At 38.1% G+C, this 17739-nt stretch overlaps 1 non-coding gene across 1 annotated transcript; it reads right to left on the bottom strand.

The window, feature by feature from the left end:
* Nucleotides 1–12430: 12430 nt before the first annotated feature.
* TRNAS-AGA (transfer RNA serine (anticodon AGA)) lies at nt 12431–12512 on the bottom strand. Its single transcript has one exon. It is a non-coding gene; the product is annotated as a tRNA-Ser (tRNA).
* Nucleotides 12513–17739: the final 5227 nt, after the last annotated feature.

The raw sequence follows: 17739 nt of genomic DNA, 5'->3' as shown, positions 1-17739 counted from the left end.
CAATATGTGGATGACATAGGGTTATGGAATGAAGTCCAATAGCGGTAGCTAGTCCGTGAGGATTCTCATTCTTAGGTTGCGAAGGATACTGAACCGAGTTGGTTGGTGCCATAGGGGATGTATCTGGACTTCATGGAGTGTGTTACCTGTATGACCTTGCATTGGATTAGAAACCTTGACATGCGCCAGTACTCATTGCCAATGATCGTGGTGAGAGAGTGTTGACTTAACCCCAGCCATGGTTTAAGAGCTAGGTGTGGACTTCCCATTTTACCCAGGATCCCTACAGAGGTAACCAGTCCTTGCCGGATCAGAGTGACTAGACCTACCCAGAGGAGGGCTGGTGTATATCTTAAAGCATGTCAACTGTTAGAGACTTGCATAGTTAGATCTAGTAGCATTCATACTTTGCACTCATACATATCATATATGCATTTCTGATTTGTTGGACATATGGATGGGAATTGTAATTGTTCTTACTGAGTTCTCCAGAACTCATTCATTTGTTTGTATATGTTTTATTAGTCTGTGCAGATGGAGGAAATGTGTCGGAAGATGGATTGGTTTCCTATGAAGGAACCTTTCCATATGAAGAAGATGTGGCACCGGCAATGGGAAATGGAGATAGCCTGTGCGGGAGCTCCTGCGAGTGCATGGAATGTGCTTATCGCACCCATTGATGGGCAGAGGAGACAAGTTGTTAGGCAGTTCGCTTAACGAATGGAGAAGAACTGGAGGACCCCCTTTCTAGAGATTCATGAAAAACATTACTTAGCTTTAGAAAAGGAAACTGGAAAGAAAATAATTTAACTCTTTTTTATTGCTTCCGCTGAACTCGTATTCTTTTGATTTATTATTCTTTCATTGATTATTTTATTGGAGTAGTTGGACTCCTGTAATCCTTTAATTCATTAATTAAACTATTATTGCTCTTGATTGTCTTTATTTGCATTTATTATTGTTGATAGACTAAAACCGTGGATCCTGTGACGGATCACTCTCACGGGTTGTCGGGGGGTAACCGAGACCGGCAGGTGGGGTGTGACAATCCGACCCTAAGTTGATATAACTAAGTAGCTGACTTGCATTGGCTAAGTTTAACCATGACATGTGCCAATACTCATACCAATGGTGGTGAACGATAATGTTGCCCTAAACCCCAGCCATGGAATGTTCGAGAGGGATGCAGGACCCAATTACCAACAAAGAACCCACGATATCGAGATAGTTGAGGGAGAGCGATTTGAGACCTACCCAAAGGAGTATGGCGTTCTATCTTAAAGCATGTTTGCCAATGGAGACTAGCATATATAGAGTTAGAAGCATACTTACATACTGTTTCATATCATTTGCATTCATGCCTTGTTCTTGATCTTGAGATTGTGATTGTTTATAATTGTTAATTGTGTTTGAACTGCTTGCTAAGTTCTTTTGAGCTCACCCTTCGTGGGATATGTTTTTAGATGATTTTGCAGGTTCGAAAGAGATCTCGTGCACCAGTATGGAGGACCCTTCCTTATATAATACAACTGCGGACATAGTGGGAGAAGCTAGTGGCTAGTGGTACGACCCATACACCGGTATGGATCACTTTGATGACTCCTATTGATGGTAGTAGACGCCGTCTTGCTCGCCGTTGGGATCGAGGGTTCAATGAAGATTCAAAGATGCAAGTGCATAAGCCCAAGGTGAAGATGACGAAGATCGAAGAAGAAGAAGAAGAACCAATGGAAGACTTGATTTGATTTTTATACTTCTTTGTTTATTTACTTTCCGTAGTTTATTCAGTTGTATTATCTTAGATTTGATCTACCTTCCGCATTGGTCTGTAGAGTTGTTTTCCGCTATACTCTATAGTTGTCTTCTGACTGGTATCTTTTATTCCACACTCTGATATTCTTTTGTGATCCTTCTGAGATCTATACTTGTTTGTTTTTAATTTACTTTAATATAATGATTTGTTTTTTTTTTTCTCTTGATTATATTATTGTGCTATGTGGGATATGATCACCTTAAACTTGATCTTCGGGGTTGTGGATCACACCTCCGGGTATTCCAAATACGGTACTGGCTGGAGGGATGTGACATAAGCCCTGAGCCAAACTACAAAAGCCAAAGGGCTCTCAGATAGGGTTGAAGTCTTGGTTGGGAGCCTTTTCTTTCAGAGCTTTATGGCATGCCCTATACAAGGTTGAAAGAATGAACAAAGCAAGGTCAATAGAGCGACCATCGGCCAGTGCATTGGCCAGCTTGAGGTAAGCTTTGGTTACTTTATCTGAACGGCCACAGATAAAATATCTGCAAATCTAAACTAGGAAAAAGGCAATGAATTCCTAGTTAGAAATAGGACCAGAGGATTTCATTGCTGTGGAACTAGTTAGACAAGAAGGGTGGTGAATAAATATTATCTTAGATTTCATTTTGGAACTAGTTATATTATAGCTACTAGTTTGGGGGATTAATAATTATAATTTTTTGTTTTTGAGGACTAACATTGCCCCTCATGGTTGTTTGATTGGGAATCACTAGCTATCTCAAAATCAAACAGCCATGCCTCAGTCTTCCAAAAGCCCTTTAACTTCCTAACCATTGCTCTCCTTTTGAATTCAAAAGCTTGAAATGATTAATCCCCAGATATATGCCATGTCCTACACAATGAGACTTCATGTGTCAGAGTAATAAATTCATTGGCGCAATTTCCCGATTCACAGCTTTACTCTGTCTAAGGTTCCCATAATTCTCTTTCGTCTTCAACCTTCAAATTGTAATCTCTAATTCTCATTTTGTTCCTCCTCCTCATGATCCATGTTGGAAAGAAACCTCCCTCTAGAAGGTTCTCATGCCTTTGATTTAGAGGACTTTCTATCAAGAACAAGGGCGTAACTTCATCAGATCCCCATTGTCACCACGGTACTTAACCTCAACCTTCTTCCTTTGTTTCTTTGGGACTTCATTGCAAGAACCCTATTGCTCTAATTAACTTCCCTCTTCCCAAAGACAATAAATTTTTTGTCCTTGGAGAAGTAATTCAGATCAGAAACACCAAATATTGTAACCGTGGCTAGAAGTATTCATTTTGAGAAGTAGGTCTATAGTAGTGTCTTGGGGGAGTTAATTGTCTTTGAAATGTTATTTTGAGAATTAGGATTGCTGGATGTTAGTGTGGTCAGTGATCTTACCATATAAAATGTATTTATTTTAGGATAATTATTGTTATCTCTTGTACTTTGATTTTATTACTACTTTATCTTCTATATTTTTTTAAAATTATTAATCCAACATTTAACTTTGTCTACAATTACTAATGTTCCTGCTTCCTACACATAAGCCTAGTTAATTTTCTGATGATGTGGCATCTGTATATTTTTTTCAAAATCTAAAAATAACTTTGTAGTTATCTCTTTACTTATTTATCCTTTTGTTTAGTTATAATTATTATCCTTAATTAACTATTGAAATAAATTAAACTTAAATTCATTTTTTTCTAAAAAAAAACCACCAATAAAACAAGTATGTGATTAAATAAAACTCAAAATAGAAACTAAATTTGAAGAAATTTTAAATTTAATTCAAAGTTGAAAATTGAAAATCACCTAATATATGTTAACCATTGCATGTTACTAAGTTTCCTATCAATTAGCATCTTATATGCTAATTTGTTTGTAAAACTTTAATCATTGTGATTTTGGAAAATTTAAATAGAGCATGAGAGTTTCAACAACCACAAGTGTGTGGTCCCACCAATTTCCGAATTAAATTTTCAGGAGAAAATAAAAATAAAAATAAAATTTTAGTACAACACTTCCATTAAAAATCAATTTTATTTGAAAATCTATATGATTTATATTTTTTTTAGTGCAATAGTAAGACCCTCATTTACAAGTATCACGTTGCAGCAGAGATAATTGTTGTTTTGTTTATTTGTATAAATTCCAAAAATGACTACACTTAGAGAGATTTTTTTTCCCCCAAAATACTGCTCGTTCTGTTAGAACTTAAAATTATACTATGAAATAGTTCGTCTTTACCATGTACATTTTGATAGAATTAGGGACAAAGATGCAAGATCTCAAGAGTTAATTCAATTATAAACTTTCTTGATATGGGTTTTCATCATATTTTAAATGGAGACAAATAGTCGCTTTCAAATCCAAAATTGACTCTATAATATAAGATTTTAAGGATATAATTGGCATTCAATATAGTTTCCATAAATGAGGGTAATGTCATCTTTTTGACTTCTTAATTTTAGTGAAGACAAAAATAGACATTACATATTCCATGTTAGTAGCCACTTAATACCATCAGAAGTGAAGGGGACAATAGTATTTTCATAAGGAATGTATGGTTTGATTAGTAATGAAACTAAAGTATAAGGTGCAATAGTAATTATCTCTTCTATTTTTATTTGTTTGCTCCTCCTATGAATCCAAATCGTCTTTACTCACACAGGCTGTCCCCTCCATGCCCCATGCTCACAAATGTGAAGGAGGAGAGGGGGGATGGGAGGACAGGCAATTGAGTGGAGAAAAGCTAATAAATTCTTAAATTTCAAATTTAACTGTCACAAATAAAACTAAAGATATCAAAGATAGTTAAAAACTAGTATTCAATTTGCATCCGCACCCAATTAGAAGAATTTATCTAGAAATAAAATTATCCGAATATCATTCGAATCCGACTAAATCTATTCAAAAACTGATAGGATATTAATCCAATCCTTCCGAATATAATAGGATACATATATGATATTAGTCTCAATTATCTTAAAAACCGTCAAGCTTTGATGCCTTCAAACTCGGAAAATCAATCTTCGTGGTTACCACCTCCCAAAGCTTGGCTAAAATTAAATTGTGATGCTGTTTTGGCATCTATATCTAAGAATGGACGGATTTTTATTGCGATTAGAAACTCTGTTGGAAATCTGGTCACAACCTTCACTATTGGAACTACATGCAGCTTAGTTAGTATAACAGAAACACTTGCAATTTGAGAGAGGGTTTATTGTAAGCCACCAGAACCAAAGCTAATCATTTAGTGGTGGGGTCAGATTCAGAAAACTTGATTCAATGGATAAATCTGCACTTTTGCTCCGACTTGTACGTGGAACCCAATGATATCAGGCATTCAATTGAAAAACTCTTTTGAGTCTCTCTCTTTTAAATTTGTTTCAAAGAACTCCAACTACCAAAAGTTTAGGAAAAAATCAATCCTTACCTTCTAAATTCATGTAATTTGGATTCAATGTTTGTACTTCTAATTTTTTTTTTCAAGTTTTCAATGTATGGCAGGGGATCTGAAAATTTAATTAGAGTTGTGAGAAATCAGCTAATGAAAAATGAGAGCAAATCTAGCTTGCTTTTAGTTGATCATGCAAGTTGTTTTTTTTTTTTTTTTTCTCATGTGGAAAGCTCGTTAGTTGACCATGCTTTCACATGATCACTGCCACGTTTTTATTTTTCATCTTTTGTCTTTTTCAATTCTCATGATAACTACATGAGAAACTATTCTATGAATTCAAGTCCTCCCACCCAGATGGGTTGTCCCCTAGGTCCACAATCTCACAAATGAGAAGAAGAAGGGGGAGGGGAAACTACCGTAGGTGGTGGTCTAGTGGTCCCAAGCTCATTCCCAAACAGTTCTCCACTACTGCATCACTTCTTTATACTATCAGGGGGGGAAATGAAGGTGGGGCCTGGGAGCGGGGGGAGAAGGGGGAGAGATGGGATGACGAATAGTTGGGTGGAGAGGATCTGCATGCCTCTTCTATAGGGTTGAGCTCAGTAAAATAAAAGAAAAAAAGAAGCAAGTTTGGCATTTTAGACAGTGAGGATAGATGAGCATGAGATGTACATTTATGACTTCTACTAGGGGTGTAAACGAACAACCAAATTTTATTATTTGCATTCGTATCCATTTAGGGGTTTTCAAATGCGTCATATTGTTAATGTGATGCAAATATGATAATACTCCTTATCGATTATTATCCATCCAATAAACTATTCGATTAATTACTTTTTCGAATTTTCTTTTCTTATTTTTATAAAAAGTTTCATTCAAGATATGTGAATATTTTTCTAGGTTTTCTACTAAAATAAATAAAAGAAAAATCAATAGTGAAGGAATTTAATAAACCCAAAGACTAAAATGGGTATGGAAAAAAATTTAAAGTTGCAAATTCTTAAATTTCAAACCTAACCCTCATAAATAAAACGGTAAAGATATAATCAGGCTGTAAAAAACTTGTATTCAATCTGCATTCTACCTATTAGAAGAATTTGTTTAGAAAAATAACTATCTGAATATCATCCGAATCCGATTAAATCCATCTGAAAAATCCGTCCGAATATGATAAAATACAGATATGATATTACCACTACCCAATTAGTGTCCTAGCCCAAGTCTGCATGGGAATTCTCTTCCTGAACAGTTGGGACTGTTTTATTAGACTATATATTAGGACAATTTTGAAAGGCAAACGGTGTGTTGTCAAAGAACAAAGCAACTTGATTTGTAAAGTCCAGGCAGATGAGAATTGAGAAGTCTCTGTTAAGCTCCACATTGCTTTTTCCAAGACATGCAGGGCCATTTATTTACTAACACACTAAAGAATAATATTTGTGGCCACAATGAATCGAAGTGCAGGGATGATTTTGTGATTGAATTCCAAAGATAAGATCATAAGAACGGAACGCTTAGTCAAGGACAGCAGATAATTTTTCCATTCTGTTTTATTCTTGAGTTATCGAATATGTGGATCCAAGAGCTGTAAATGCATTCTTTGACTCCTTGGGCAGTCTTAAACCCAACGAAACAGTACTGCCTGAAGCTTACAAAGAGCTTATACATAACTGTGAAAATTTTTGGAGAGACATTACAAAGAGCTGAGTTTGATTCTGACTTCCATGTTTCATACATCACTATAGTTATCCCAAAACTTCAATCTGTTATGTAAGAGGGCTACAATGGTTAATATCAACACACAACAACATGGTAGGCCTAAAATAACTCTGGAACTAGTGGTGTTGTAAATATGTTTAAAACTTTATATAAATACTTTATTTTAATTGTGTCTTTTATCCATGGTTTTATTTAGTCCCACATCGGGTTGAGAGGATCTGATTATGTGGTTTATATATAGTAAGAGCCCATGTATTATTAATTTGCCTGAACCCTATAATAACCCTGCCATGATTATATAAATATAATATATCTATATGACTTGGGACTTGGGTCGTGGGCTTTGATCCAGAAGGCCCAGTTTGTCATGGGCTATTCTGGAAAGCCCACTACTGGGTGAATAACGTGGAGATGCCATTTGAGTGGCACTCTCCTGTAGGGAGGTCAGCTAGAGGTACCTTGCTGAAGAGAGTTGAGCTGAAAGGTACCCTCACAGCCTTACCCTTTCACCCACAGCCTTTGGGGCTCTATATAAACTCAATTTCGTGCTCATTCTTGACACACAAAATTCCTCCTCCTCTTTCTCTCTCTCTCTCTCTCTCTCTCTCTCTCCCCTGTTATTCTGTTAAGCAGTGAACATAACCTAATTATACCTTGAATAAACCTTTCTGGAGTACAACCTTAAAGGTTTGGACTGACTGATCTTGGGGTGAAGACACTTTTAGAACCCGTATTGCACAATTCGAGGTGTCTAAATACCTTAAAGAAAGTACTTCATGTACGTTTCAGCTCTAAAGGAGTATTGTGATTACAACAACAGTTCTGGTGTGCGTGCAGATCCCTCAATTGTTTACAACAAGTGGTGAGAAAGAAATGCATATCTGCTAACTAGTATCAACTATCAACTCTGACTATCAATAGAGTTGATTGCAGAAAAAGGATCCATTTAGTTGATCCCAATTGTTTGGGATGATGCTGAGTTTTACACATTTTTCTGTTCGTATTGCTCTTGAACTGAGTATTGTTTCCTTTTGGGCTGTAAAATTTGCTATTGACCAGCTATCAAGATGGTGGAACCACAACATCTCAATCAACTTCTCCATCCACAGGTACATCATTAATAGGATTAATGCACACGGCATATACATCAAGAGATCGATTAGTATCAATTGTCATCTTACACATCTGTTATACAAATAGCAGAAATAACAGAATACTTGGACTGAACATGCAACAAAGTAAATTAAACATTGGGTGTTAAAAGTTTCCTGTTACTCCTGATGAATTCATGAAACGAAATCATTTTGTGAATTATGTTCACAGTGGATCTCTTGTGAGGACTTGGACTAATGATAAAGTGCTATTAAGCCATTTCAGACCTGATGAGCCTGCTGCGTAACCATGCTAGCTGATACAGATTACATACATCATTCACCACCAAACAGAAAACCAAAGAGCTGTTGAGGTACTTGAGTCATACACAATTTATGGTTGAGGTATTATACATTTATATTTACATGAAAATCCAGTTCAAAAGCCATTTGCCAAGGGATCATTATAGTCGTTCCCTGCCAACCAACCAATTGTTTTCTCTTACTGTTTTCTCTTTGGTAAGGGCCAATTGGTGATGAAGGCTTCTGCACAAGCAGAGTCAAAGGGCAAAGGGAAATTTTCCTACGCAGCCTTACCCCAGTAATTTTTTCTTTGATGTAGTACTTATATCTCACATGTTATTCCTATCTCATGTTTTTTGCACTGATTCTTTCCCTTCATTGTTGAAAAACTTGTGTCTAAATATACAGCAATTCTGTAGAACTGCCGCATAATCCTATCATTTTCATTTTTGGTGGGCCCCACTTCTATTTTGGAAGGAGATAAAAATAGGAAATGTTTTTGTTGGATTTTAGAGATAATTTTAGGGTCTATTTATTTATTTATTTATTGAAAAACTATGTAATTAAATTTTTAATTCAGGTAGGATATCAAGAATCAGATTTAGTTAGTTTAAATTCCTAAGAGTCCAAAAAAGTTCATTTTTTTTTCTTTTTCTTTTTTGTTAGTTTTAAATTACCAAGTGTCCCACTAAAGTTGTTTTTGTATTAAAGAATGTCTCTTATCAGCTTATTGAGCACAGAAAATGAAGAAAAAAAATTTAAATTAAATCTTTGCTTTGTGTGTTTGCAATTATCTCATCCAACAGCTTCATTGTCTCATGCACCCTCTCTCCTTGTACATTGGCTTCAAGCAAGGAGGACTAAGTAAATACATTTGGACCAATACATTTGGACCAGTTCTTATGCAGTTATGCATAAGTTTATTCAAAATCTGCAAGCTCTGTTGCAGGTTTCATTGGGCACAATGGCCCATAACAAATGACGGAAGTAAGAAAATTAGAACAAAATCATAGAATTATGATTTTGAAGCAATAAGTCGTTGTAGTATAGTGGTAAGTATTCCCGCCTGTCACGCGGGTGATCAGGGATGGGAATATTAATATGTCTCAACAATAGTCGAACCCACAACCTCTTCACTAAGATATGTTGGTTTCACCACTAAAACAACTCTGCATTGGCATATTCTTTTATTTATTTCTAATAAAACATTTTACTAAAATTTCTCTCCCCAGTCATTTTGGCAAAGAATCTAATCGTTTCTCTTGAGATTTATAGTTTATTTTGGTACCAGCTATTGCTACTAGAGTTAATGGTGACTGAATTAACTGGAGGAGTTGTGATCATCTACCCTCTAAAGTATAACATTATTTTCTCATACTTTCCGCCACATATTTAAGAGGGAGTTTACATTCGATTTGTCTTTGTAATGCTAAAAACAAACAACGACCTAAATATATGAAAGAAATGTATGAAGGGAGCATAGAGGATTTGAACTCAAGAGTTGAGATCGGCTGTAAGGTTTCACATTGTGATCATGTTTTTTCCACTGAAAACAATCTATTTCTAGGCTAAGAGTTAAATAAAATCTGGCCCTTCTCCAAATTCATCTAAAATATATTCACATGGATTGACTCAGCCAATAAGTAAATCTCAACCCAATCAACACAAACAGGCTTTTGATAATTTTCGAGAAGGACTTCTTCAGGAACCAGATGACAATAGTTATATGATTGTCTCTGCTTGCAGCTACTTTCAGGTATTCCTAGGAACAAGGGGCAACTTTAGATAAGCAAATTCTCACTCCAATCATGATTAATCTTGAAACAGCAATACTGTTACTACCAAAAAAGAGAAACAGCTAGAGTGTTGGGTTAGAGGCAGTTCCATTTCAGTGTTGCGCAAGCACATCTGTGCTGCAAACAGTCGAGATCAAGATCTCAATCGAGATTTATCTCGACCGTTTATTTCTCAAAAGTGTGAAAACACACTTTTCAAAAATAGACGGTCGAGGTTGAGATATCTTGACCATTCGCTGCAGGTGTTGTGCATTAATTGTGCAGCACACAAGCAATTTTCAGTTAGAAGGGGTTAGAGGGTTTTGGGGGTGGTAAGTTAGAGGATTGGCTTTGGGGGTTGACTTGTTGAGGGGGTGAGGTCAGTTTAAGACATGACTACAATGTGCTACAGAAACAAATATTAGAAATTAGCACGTAACATTTTGGCATCCCTTCTTTTCACCCTTCTTATTCTTTTCACAACAACATTTTGTTAGGATAAAATCCTAGGGATAATCGCACAACAAAAGAAAGAAGAGAAAAATTAAAACACATAACACAAAAGATTTACGTGGTTAAGCCTCAAGGGGAAGAAAATCTACTGCTGCCAAACAATCCACCAATTTCAAAAATCTGAAAATTCAACTGGAGAGTCACATATTTATATTGGAAGAAAAAAAATCCTAAACAGATATATAATCAATACCGTCCATATTTCAAGGTAATCTGGCCATCTTGAAGAATTTTCATATATATATATATATATATATATATATATATATATATATATATATATATATATATCAGGTACACCAAAATAATTTTCTACATAAAACAAGCGAAGGCCGAGTTTACAACCATTTCATGTATCCCACTTTTGCATTCATACCATATTTAGAGCGAATCAACTAACACCTTTTAATCGAAGAAAAAAAAATACACAATAATGGTTATAGCATTCTACAATAAACATGAGATGCATGAAAATACATGAACATCCATTGTCCCTCCAATATTATGACCACCAAAAAAAAAAAAAAAGCTCATCTTTGATTTTCTTGGATGATGGAGACATTACAAATTTGGTTTCTTTAAATCTATTTTAAATTAGTTAGAAAAAAAAAACTGTTCCTAACAAAATAAGTTTGTGTTCGCATTAATGTCCTCCATTTTTGTGAAATTATTCCTCAAGCAAGCCAACCAACGAGTCATGACTCATCATAGAGTTTACATGAATAAAATTTAAATATTAATTACTTTGAAAATCAACATTTAATTCATTTTTTCAAAACTTCAATGGGTGAAAATTGAATTACACTGAAAAACGCATTTGTTATGAACACTGGATATACATGACCCATGTTTTGATGTGATATGTAGACATAACAATCAATATATATAAATCCTTGTTCATCTTTGTTGTTTCAACTAAGATATGAGAAAGAACTATGATCTAAAATTGAAGTAATAAGACATTGGGGAAAATCATGGCTAGAATTAATCTGATAACAAGTATCCATCTCCTATAAAGCTGTAGTCTTTTATCCCTCATATTATTATACGCTTCTATGATAATCTTTCTTTCTTTTCTTTGATTCCGGTTTGAATTATAATAAAATGAATTTGTAAATATACTACTCATATGTTGTTTTATGGTGATTGCTATGATGCAATCTATTTATGGTGATTGTTAATTATGATTCAATCTTTTTGGAAACTAGAAAATTTCTTACAAATTTTCCCTCATTAGCATATCTCTGCATAAATTGAGGAACAAGTGTTCTTGTATTGAGAGAAGTAGCAAGTTAATCTCCATTATATCTTGTAAAAGAAAGACTAACCCCATGCTTTGTCAATCAATGACTAAGCCAACTGTGAGAGACATGGATGAAAATGGCGAAATAACAGTATTGACGGTCACCGACACCTTCGTAGAGATTACGAGTTGTGAGGAAGGAGAAAAGGTTGAGCTTGAAGAAGACGAGATGGGTTCTGAGCTCTCGGGAGGGGAAAAGCACGAGATGGGTTCTGAGCTCTCGGGAGGGGAAAAGCTCACTGATGAGAAGCTTCATCCAAAGTGAAAATCAGAAAAAGGGAAAATCTCACTGATGAGAAGCTTCATCCAAAGTGAAAATCAGGAAAAGCTCACTGATGAGAAGCTTCATCCAAAGTGAAAATCATCAAAATAAAATGGGTTCTGAGCTCTCGGGAGGGGAAAAGCACGAGATGGGTTCTGAGCTCTCGGGAGGGCACGAGATGGGTTCTGAGCTCCCGGGAGGGGAAAAGCACGAGATGGGTTCTGAGCTCTCGGGAGGGCACGAGATGGGTTCTGAGCTCCGGGGAGGGGAAAAGCACGAGATGGGTTAACGGCAGGATTCGAACCTGCGCGGGCAAAGCCCACATGATTTCTAGTCATGCCCGATAACCACTCCGGCACGTCCACCAATTTGTTTATAAAAGCTGAAATTAAAATTGTCTCAAGAATCCCTGCTTGGAACTCTTCCATGTTGTCCTATTACAGAATAGATATTTTTATGAAAGGGCAGTGACAAAGTTCTCAAGGTCTTTTGAGTTTTAACAGACAGGACATTGATTCTTGTGTAACTTTTATTAGTTTCAAACTCCAATAATAAGTATAATTTTTGGGAATTACATATCTCTAATTGTATTAGGAAAACATAATATTGTGCATGGTTAGTTAATTCTTAGAATGTAACTGTCGAGAATTATCATTCTTCAACCATGAAAAGCATTCGGGTGCCAAAAAATGTGAAAGTGAACACTAAAATTCTTTTTAGGAACAAGCGCTTTTATATATCGGGATGGGAGTATTACATATACTGTTCGCAATTGATCGAACCCACAACCTCTTCACTAAGAAATGTGGGTCTTATCACCCGACCAACCCTGCATTGACGAACATTATAATTCTTTTTTGTCTTGTTTTATTAGGAAGTGATATGGAGAAAATATGATCGAACCGGGTTCATACTTGGTTTGATCCTCGACTCCGGTTGAGACAGAAGGAATTGACTCGCTTCCCAGCGAACCGGCTCCGTAAGATGGCTTGCTGAGGAAGAAAACTTATTCAGCTACAAGCACGCCCTAATCCAACTTATGGATTAGGTTAACTACCCTAATGATGGCAGACTCAAATTGACGGCTGCGGCTAATCATTATCGAAGGGATAATCATTGCATAACCCAGAGGTTATCTCAGGAGTCCTCTACTAGTCCAAACTAGTAGAAGTCTATCGCTCAACGGATCTAACTGTTAAGATCCAACGACTACCCGAGGAAGGCTCAAGTGCATCCAACGAAGGAGATTCGAAGGTACACTCTATATAAACCTCACTGCCATACGAGGTGAGGGACTCAGATTAAAATACACACTGGTAGACATAAACTATCAGAGGCTTACGATCTAGATCACCTCTCCCAGTTCTTCATTCCTTAGCTCTGTGCTTCTAGCAGAGCCGTTTGTGATTAAGTTCATCAACTGACTTAGCCTTTGGAGGTGGACTCTCGACCCCCGCGGTCTGGTCACATCTGACGTTTTCGTTTTGCAGGTCATCACGAGGAGATCTAAGGGCTGAGCAGATTTTGGACGCATCATTTGGCGCCGTCTGTGGGAAAGACTTGTAAAGTCATGGTGACTAGATCGGCAACAGCCGCAGAAGCCGCTGCACAGCGCGATTCCGGTGTTCAGATCCCTAGGTTGAACAATCCAGACGTTCCCCAGGGAAGCCAACATCCTATTGAGGTAGATGGTGGTCAGGGAGGACATAATCCTCCAGATACATTCCAAGATCAATTGAATCAGGTGAAGATTCAACTCTTGGAGGTGAGCCAAGCACTCCGCGTGCTCACCAGGCGAGTGGTGTTACCACAAGAACCTGATCATCGCGATTCAGGGAGGCGTGCTTTACCACGTGATCAAAGATTGGCTGAGGACCGGAATATCGGTCAAAACTTTCATGAAAGTGACCGAGGACCTAGGAGAATTGACGATCAACCTAGGCGAGACGATCAGTTCGACAGACAGCAGGAAAGTACAACCGATTCAAATACAAGGTTGGACACAGGGGTGAGAACTCACTCACCAACTGTCTGAAGAACTGTTCGTGATGATCGAGCAATTTGCGATGAGAGGAATGTTCGTGAGGGACGGGCCGTTCGTGATGATCGAATAGCTCGTGAAGATCGTATTAATCGAGGTAGTGATCATATTGCTGAAGATCACCCGACCCAGATTGGTCAGGAATTGGCCAACATCAATCAGAAGTTAGGGTAGTTGGCTAAGGGAAGGATAACTGAGGATATTTACTCAGTCATTCGGAAGACCCCCTTTGCCGAGCCAATTGCGGGATATCAGTTTCCCCATAACTTCCGTTTGCCTACCTTTTCTACATTCGATGGCTCCGGAGATCCAACGGCCACATTGGCTATTATCAGCAGACCATGGCAGTTTCAGGTAATTCTGATGAAATTTTATGCAGGGTTTTTGGTTCATCTTTGACCGGAGCAGCACAAAAGTGGTTTTCGAACCTCCCATCTGAAAGGATCGTAAACTTTGATGAATTGGCACGCAAATTCATAGGGCGATTCCAGAGTGGAATACAGGTCAAGAAAATAGAAGAAACCTTGTTTACTGTCAGACAAGGAAAAAACGAATCGATCAGAGAGTTTCTGAAAAGATTCAACAAAGTAACGATGGAGATAGAAAATTTGGATGAGCAAGTAGCCAAAACTGCTCTATTCACTGGACTCACTAACCGGAAACTCCTGGAGTTATTACTACAGGATATGCCTGCAACTTATGCTGAGTTGGTACAGAGATGCCAGAAGCAGGCCGAAGTCATGGAGATCCTAGATGCACGCCAAGGAGATAACAAAGTCTCCAATAAGGAACAGAAGGCTCCTGAGCAGAAGCAGAAGCCAAAGAAAAATGTCCGTGATCGGGTTGGAAATTCTCAAGCTTGGTGCCAGAGGTCTCCCGGTAAAAGTGAGTATACTCCGTTGAATGCTCCTCGGGCTGATATTCTAAATATCATCAAAAGGAAAAATATTTTGAAGTGGCCACCAAAAATTCTTTTGAAGCCTGGAGAGCAGCAGGATCAAGAAAAGTATTGCCGATTCCACAAGAACTATGGTCATTATACAAATGACTGTCGTCATCTGAAAGCAGATATTGAGAGATTAATATCTCAGGGACACTTGTCCAGTATTGTTAGCAGAAGAAGGGAGGAGCCACGTGAGCCATGCGCGGCTGCCCCTAAGAGGGATTGTTCGGTTAGTTCAGAACGATCTAGGGAGGCTCCGAAATCTAAGAAGGGTAAGGAGGTGATTGAAGCTACTCGGTCACCGATCCTTACCATTTTCGGAGGATCAGAGCCCGAATCACTCCAAAGTTTGAAAACAAAACCCAAATTTGTCGGAACCGGAGAGACGCAGAAGCGAAAGAAGCCGAATGGTGAAGATTCTATCACCTTTAGCGAGGAGGATGAAAGAGGCGTTTGTTTACCTCATGATGATGCCATAGTCATCAAGGTAGAGATTGCACGTCGGGAAGTGCATAGAGTTTTGGTTGATACGAGGTCTGCGACTGACCTAATTTCTTATGAAGTATATCAAAAGCTGAAGGTGGATGAGGACTTGATGGAGCCTTCATCCACGCATCTATATGGTTTTGCAGGATCATCTGCGGTGGCGGAAGGATCTGTCCAGTTGGACTTATCTATTGGAAGTTTTCCTAAGGAAACAATCATCCGAATCAATTTTTTGGTGGTTCGGGAACTGCCAGCTTATAATGTTATCCTCGGGCGACCATCTTTATCCAAGATAAGTGCTATTGTTTCGACAAAACACCTAAAGATAAAATTCCTGACTGATATGGGAATCGGTCAAGTTTCCTCTGACCAGAGGATCTCTCGGCAATGTTACGTTGCCTATTTAAAAGACAAGGAGGGCCCGAGGAAGGTGACTGCCCTACCTATAGAAGTTCGAGACGATCGGGAAGAAGCAGAAATGCAAAGGCCCAAACCAGTGGAGAAGCTGGAACAAATCCAACTGTGTACCGAGGATAAGAAAAAGATTAATTATATCGGGTCTGAGCAGCTGGAGGAATTCAAAAGTGAATTGAAGTTATTTCTTCAACAGAATAATGACGTATTCGCATGGTCTGCCAAGGACATGCCAGGAATTGATCGGGCTATCGTAGAGCACAAACTCTGGATAGATCCAAAGGTGAAACCAGGTGATACGAAAAGAAGAAATTTCTCCATTGAAAAGTATGAAGTCGTTCAGGGCGAAGTTGAAAAGCTGAAAAATTCTGGTTTCATAGAACCAATTGAATGCCCAACTTGGTTAGCTAACGTGGTAATGGTAAAAAAGGCGAATGGGAAGTGGAGGATGTGTACAGACTACATAGATCTCAACAAGGCTTGCCCTAAAGATTGTTATCCATTACCTCGGATTGACCTCTTGATAGATGTGATTGCAGGATATGAAACTCTAAGTTTCATGGATGCCAACTCAGGGTATAATCAGATCCTTATGAATAAGGAAGATGAGAAGTTCACGGCTTTCATGACTGATCGTGAAAGCTACTATTACAAAGTCATGCCATTTGGTCTGAAAAATGCAGGAGCTACATATTAGAGAGCCGTCAACAAGATTTTTAAAGATTTGATAGGGAAGAATGTCGAAGCTTATGTTGACGACATGCTTGTGAAGAGCTTTACAAAAGCGAATCATATTGCAGATTTGACTGAGGTATTCTCAGTGCTGCGAAAATATCAAATGAAGCTGAATCCAGAAAAGTGCGCCTTTGGAGTTTCTTCAGGCAAATTTTTGGGCTTCATGGTGTCACATAGAGGTATTGAGGCTAATCCTGCCAAAATACAGGCTCTGGTTGACATGGAGGCTCCCAAAACTGTTCGTGATGTGCAGTGTTTAACTGGGAGGGTTGCCGCTTTAAATCGTTTTATCTCCAAATCTGGAGAAAAGTGTTTGCCATTCTTCAAGGCACTCAAAGATTTGAGGGGCAGCAAGGAAGCAAAATGGACCGAAGAATGCCAGAAAGCTTTTGAGGAGTTAAAAGAAGCACTAGGACAACCACCGATCTTGTCCCAACCAGAGAAGGGGGAAATATTACAGCTATATCTAGCGACGTCCCTTTCAACGGTCAGTGCAGTACTTGTTCGTGAGAAAGATAAAAAACAATGGCCAGTTTACTATGTAAGCCACGTATTGCTAGATGCGGAGACACGATATTCGCAGATTGAGAAGCAGGCTTTGGCTCTCATGATGGCCGCCAGGAAGCTAAGGCCATACTTCCAGGCTCATCCAATTGAGGTATTTACAACTTTTCCTCTCAGTAAAGTTCTTAATAAACCTGATTTATCTGGAAGGATGGTGTCCTGGTCGGTAGAACTCAGCGAGTTCCAAGTGAGCTTTAAGCCCAGAACCGCAATCAAAGCTCAGGCGCTAGCCGATTATGTAGTAGAAACTACTGCACCAGTGGAGTCCACCATGGAGGATCCCATTATACCAACCACTTGGGAGGTATATGTGGATGGCTCGAGTAATAAAGATGGAGCAGGAGCTGGAATTCTATTGAAAAGTCCAGAAGGGTTTATTATTCGATATGCTTTAAGATTTGCATTCGAA

Source organism: Hakea prostrata, chromosome 5 (assembly GCF_041222555.1).
Source record: "Hakea prostrata isolate BN-2017 chromosome 5, UWA_Hpros_2, whole genome shotgun sequence".
Taxonomy (NCBI): Eukaryota; Viridiplantae; Streptophyta; class Magnoliopsida; order Proteales; family Proteaceae; genus Hakea; species Hakea prostrata.
Note: the sequence above shows the minus strand (reverse complement) of the source record. Positions and strands in the feature narration are given on the sequence as shown.